Here is a 6181-nt window from a genome sequence, read left to right on the forward strand (position 1 = left end):
CATCCAGAAGCTCCGAATGAGCAGAACTGCGGCGGGCCGCCGCACCCTTCACCAGATTGGCTTTGCAACGCAGAATGTCACTCGGCTTGATGTACTCCTAGACTTTTGACAACAAGAACTAAAGATGCTCCCTTTGATTAGAAGCATGAACCCCTCACATGACGAGGGTCGCCGTGTGAGGAGCTCAAGCGCTCAACACCACCCTCGGTGGGGATCATGCAGTTATATACACAGACGCCTCCCAAGATCGAGGACAGCGGTACGCCATCATCTTGGCTACCTCCAGAACCAAAATCATTGCTTGTGCCTCACTCAAGACCGTAGACATGACGGCAGCAGAAGAGGCAGCCATCGCCTTGGCTCTCACTCAACCAAGGGCTCGTAAGGTAGTCACCGATTCCCAACAAGATTACCGGAATTACCAGTCGGGTTTGGTGTCCCGCCCTCCACTGCGTCTGCTAAAAAACCACTCCAAAAACGGTACGTTCAGCTCATCTGGATACTCGCTAACGCTTCCATCGAGGGCAACGAATACGCCCACCAAGCCTTCAATTTTGTCCCCCGTGCTATGGGGCTGCACGAGGACAGTCACCCGCTTGTCTCGTTCAGGGACATAACCCAGCATTATTGCCTTCTGAGACAGACCCTACCTTCGCCTTACGCTGACCTTTCCATAAAGCAACAAACTACCCTACGGCTCATACAATCCGCCTCCTTCCCACACCCGACGCGTCTCACTTAATGCACCCGAATCGCTACGACGCTGAATGCAAATTTTGCTCAGAAGTAGGAACACTCTGCCACATAATCGGGGTGTGCGACTTAAGCTCTGAGTACCCTCCTCTCTTTCCGTCAACTACCCAAAAAGAGCAATGGGAGATGCTGCTGTCCAGTCCCTCTCTGCCTACCCAGCTTCAGCTGGTGGACAGAGCACAGGCGGAGCGGACTGAATATGGGCTACAATTAGGAAGGAACCACTCCCCTGGGCCGCACTCTGGGCCGTTCAGAAATCTGAATAGAAGTATTTCCTCCTCCTCCTCTTGCTCCTCCTCTTCCTCCATCTCTACCGTCGATCTCGTCGCCTCCGTCCGCGACGGCAGAGACGGAGAAGTAAGATCGCCTAAAACCGGCTTCGAGCTCTAATTTTATAAAAACAGAGTTTCCACTCATGTTCTACACCCATACAACTCAACCAACCACCGTTCATGCATCATGCATTAATTTAACCTTACCAAGAATATCTCTTTGAAGTAATAAAGGGTGTGGTTAAGTGCATTTCATTTCTTTCTGGTTTCACTATTGTCGGGCGACGTGAGTGAATTTAACTGATATGGGTAATCGTTGTGGGTGCCATATACAGCTTTGTTTTCCAAACACATTCACAGGGTGGATTGGCGCTAATTTTTTAGACAATTTACTTCCATACTTAGCGATTTTAACGAAAAGTATTACATCCCTCTATCCAGCAGCTCTCATAATTTTTAAACAAAGCCTCTTTTATACGAGTGGCAATTAGTACCTGAAAAGACTTTTGTTCAAAAATGATTTAGGCGGAATTATATTGTTATATGAACAGAACGTTATTGTTGGTTAGATCAGGCGCGAGAAAAGCAGCTTCTGTCAAATTTGTTTTTTGTCTGAGTACAGCTATCCCCATTTATGCATTGCCTCGGACCGACTTAGCAGCAAGATTGTGGATTTTATATAGTAATATACCAATGTTGTTTGCGGTCGGTGCTATGCAGCACAAGCAGAGAGAGAGAGAGAGAGAGAAAGACTTTATTGAATTGTCCTGCGGGGGGAGGTGGGCGGGAGCCACTCAGGGCCTGCCCCCTCCTTGACGTTTCCTAAGTCGTCCCCGAGACAACGCCTTGCGGGTGTCTACGAGGTCGACGCGCGGAGGGTCGTCGGGTGTGATCCCTCAGACCTCCCGTCGGCGCCTCCCTACGCTTCTGCCCTGCAAGAGCAGCCTCGAGCCGCTGGACTGCCCGGAGTTGAACATAGTGGTCAGACGAGTCCATAGCACTTGTGATATCGTCCGGCCAACGCGTTGAGGTGGTTGCCTCCACTGGATTTAGTTCACAGTCCCACAGTAGTTGGGCCAAGGTCGCGTTCGTTTTCGCGCACACACTGCACAGCACACTTTCGTACACTTCTGGACACACATATTGCGCCAGCACCGGAGTTATCACAGAGTTTGTCTGTAATTGTCTATACAGCACTGCTTCAGCCCTGGTGAGCTTGGGGTGTGGGGGCGGCCGAAGCTGTCTGCCGAGGCGGTACCACTGTAGTATTTCGGCGTAAGTCACGAGGGGTTCCTGGTCTGAGTCCTGCTGCCTTTCCGCCTGAGAGATGCGGGGGGGGCGCCGCGCGGTTGGTAAGTGTGCGCGCAGCGGCGTCCGCTGTCTCGTTGCGGTTAGGGTGGCCGCTGCCGTCGGTGCTAGCGTTCATGTGCGCCGGAAACCAACGGATGTGGGTAGCCGGCACCGATTCACTGTTCACTGCACAACACTGCATTTGTAAACACTTTGTCCTTGGCGAAGTTCGCGATGGCCGAGCGCGAGTCGCTCAGTATTGTTGTACATTGCGGGTTCGTTAGCGCGAGTGCGATTGCCACTTCTTCCGCCTGCTGAGCAGACGGTACGCGAACACTACACGCACTGTACACTTCTCCGGTGGTGGCTCTCACCGCCACTGTTGCGTAGGTGTCTGGTCTGTCGAGGTATTTGGCTGCATCCACGTAGATGGCGCCCGTGTCGTTTGCGTGCGTCTCGGTGAGGGCTCGGGCCCTGGCCGCTCGGCGTCCTGGGTTGTAGTCGGGATGGACGTTGCGGGGCATTGGGAGTATCTTGAGGTGTTGTAGCGTTTCCAGAGGGAGACCCCTTGCCTTGTGTGTTTCCGTCTTTCGTCCGAGGCCCAGCCGCTCGAGGATTCTTCTGCCTGTACGTGTGGTCGAAAGGCGTTCAAGCTGGGCCATTCTTTGGGCCTCGCTAATCTCCTCCAGGGTGTTGTGGAGACCCAGCTCCAGTAGCCGGTCGGTGCTGGTGCTGTTCAGTAGTCCCAGAGTGGCCTTGTATGTCTTTCGTATTGCTGCGTTGATTCTGTCGCTCTCGAGCTTCTTCCACTGTTGGAAGGCCCCTACGTAGGCCACGTGACTCATGGCGAATGATTGTATCAGTCGCAAGAGGCTGGCCTCCTTCATCCCATGATGCCTTGTTGTTATTCGTTTGATAAGGCGGGTGGCAATTCCCAATTTCGTGGTGATGCGGTCGACCGTGGTTCTGTTGCTCCGGCTCGCTTCGAGGGTCATGCCGAGGACGCGAAGGGTTTGCACTTTGGGGATGACAGTTCCGTCTCTCGTGCGTATCGTGATTTTCGTAGACTCTTCCTCCGCCTTCTTGCGGTACCTACCTGGTGGTGGGATGATGAGCAGTTCAGATTTCTGCGGGGAGCATCTCAGGCCGGTGTTCGCCAGGTGGTTTTCGATGACATATACTGCAGTCTGTAGTGTTGTTTCAATGTGGCCATCGCTGCCCCCGGGAACCCACAGGGTAATGTCGTCTGAGTAGATGGTGTATCGGACCTGCGGGATCTCCGAGAGCCGCTCGGACACACCGATCATCACAAGGTTGAAAAGCAGCGGCGATATCACCGAACCTTGGGGGGTTCCCACGCTGCCCAGTTCTTTCACCGGCAGCTGTTGATCCCCTGCTTGGATTTCCACTGTTCTCTGCGAAAGGAAGTCTCGTATATAGTTGTACGTTCTCTCCCCCATGCCCAGTCGCGAGACCTGCGCCAGTATGGCGGAGTGGCGCACCTTGTCGAAGGCGCTCTGCAGGTCAAGGCCCAGCACCGCTTTGTTGTCGTGGGTGAGGATGGATGTGTCGAGTATATCTTGTTGTAACAAGATCATGGCATCCTGGGTGCTGAGCCGTTCCCGGAACCCCAACATGGTGTCGGGGTAGAGGCCTTCGCCTTCGAGGTAACGCTGTCATCTGTTGTTGAGCACGTGTTCGAGGACTTTGCCTACACACGACGTGAGGGATATCTGGCGCAGGTTCTCGATGCTGGGCGGTTTACCGGGCTTAGGGATGAGGATTGTTTTGGCTGTCTTCCATTGTCGTGGTATTGCCCCTGCGCGCTAACAGCGGTTGAAGTACCCCGTGAGAGCCGTGACGGCCCCATCGCTCAGGTTCCGCAGAGCCTTGTTAGTTACTCGGTCCGGGCCAGCCGCAGATTTGCAATTGAGGCTCTGTAGCGCTGCCCGTACCTCCCATTCTTCGATGTCGCGATCGAGAGCTGGGTTTTGCGTTCCCTGGTAATCGCCATGGCTTTCACTTGGGGTGCTCGGTAGATAACGTGCGTTTATCCGTTTGCACGTCTCCTCCTGCCCTAGTTCCTTGGTGGTGGCGCGCATGATTTGTGCCAGTCTGTGTTGTTGGTACCCTCTGGTCTTCGTTTCATCGAGGAGATGGCGGAGCAGCGTCCAGGTCCGTCCCTTGTGGAGTTGTCCGTCTGCCTCACTACAAGCGGCATGCCATTGCTGGGCGCAGAGCTCGCGGCAAGAGAGTGGCTACGCAAGAGAGTGGCAGAGCTTGGACGAGCTATTGAAAAACACAGCACAAGCACACTATCACCCAGCTTGAACACATGTTGGGTGCGATGTCTGCTCAAAACAGCTTCCGGAACTCTGCATTCACTACTGCCATGTCAGTGATCAAGCTCTTCGTTCATTATTGGCCATCTTGGTTGTTTCTTTGTCTTTATTTACAATTAGGGCAATGTGTTTCACACTGGAAGCGAGAAGTAAACGCTGCCAGAAACGAGGACCTCACAGAACCACATGATCCCAACACTGGACAGCATTACAGCAACTGCAAAGACAAACGGTATCTCTAAACAAATGTGCTCTCGAACCCCCCAATCCAATAGTCGACCGGACTGCTCCCTTCTTCTTCATTCCCATGGTCCGCATCATCCTTGTACGCGCCCGTCGCAACGTTCTCCCATCACTGCACTTACCACGACGACCATAGATTTAAAACTATATCAGCGTCTCCCACATCCGGGGCACCCTTCCTAAACTTCACTTGAAAAAAAAAGAGCACATGATAGTCTTCCACAGGAGCGCTCATTTACCGACCCCGACTATCAATACACGGACGTCACAACCCACTGGCAACGGCCAGGCCACTCACTGGCTGCCTTTGTTTTGCAAGACTCCACCCTGACATCCGCCACCATCACTCATACTAACATTACCACCACCGAAGAGCCGGCCTTTGCCGCTACCGCAGTGCTCAGCGGCATGGTTACCACCAGGGTTTCCAGGTCCTCCGAACAAAAGTAGCGGGATATATGCCAAAACTAGCCAGCAAACTGCCACCTTGAATGTAAGTTTTTAAAAGTAGCCAAGAAAATCGCCGTTTCCAGAAAAACGATGCTGGCAATTTGTTTTTTCGGTGCAGCTGTGGCCGGCCACCTGCCCGGATTTTGACCGGCCCGACCGGTATTTTTTTTTTTTTGGCCGGGATTATTTTTTTGCGTTTTATCACCGCCCATTCCGCAACTACGGCAATGAATATGTGTCGACAAGCTCCGCAAGGATACGCGAGCAGAAAAAATACGCGGGCGAGCGCGCTCCCTGAAATGGAGGGGGACGAAGAGGAGGGACAACATAGCGAAATGCCGCCGCGTCGGCCAGGTGGCATAATACCGCGAGCATTGCATTGTATTGCGCGTGTACGTACATATGAATATAAGATACATTATGTTTGATGCCTTGCATACTTTTTTAAAGTTCGTTTGCGGGATTCAGATGCAAACAAGAGCTTTTATTGAACGAACTATCTTCAGTTTCTTTCAAGTGCAGCACATTCATAGCAATAATCAAACTCTGTCACTTTCACTACAAACGTCCTGTTGATTTCCCTCTAGGAAAACGCTAGAATAAATTGTATTGCATGTCAAGAAAACATGGCGTCTTTCCTTAGACGCAAATTCAACCTTCTATATACCAGGCCCCCCTCCCCCCGCCTCCCTCACCCCGAAGGGCCGGTAGTATTGGCGGGGAAAGGTGGCAGTGCAATAACCCATAATCCCCTAGCCGTAACCTATTTCCATGATCTGCGTAAAAAAAAGGCAGAAAGGATGACGGGTAGTGAAACTAGACAACAAATAT

The sequence above is a fragment of the Haemaphysalis longicornis genome, unplaced genomic scaffold, assembly GCF_048455015.1.
Source record: "Haemaphysalis longicornis isolate Haplotype H1 unplaced genomic scaffold, Haemaphysalis longicornis Haplotype H1 scaffold_37, whole genome shotgun sequence".
Classification (NCBI taxonomy): Eukaryota; Metazoa; Arthropoda; class Arachnida; order Ixodida; family Ixodidae; genus Haemaphysalis; species Haemaphysalis longicornis.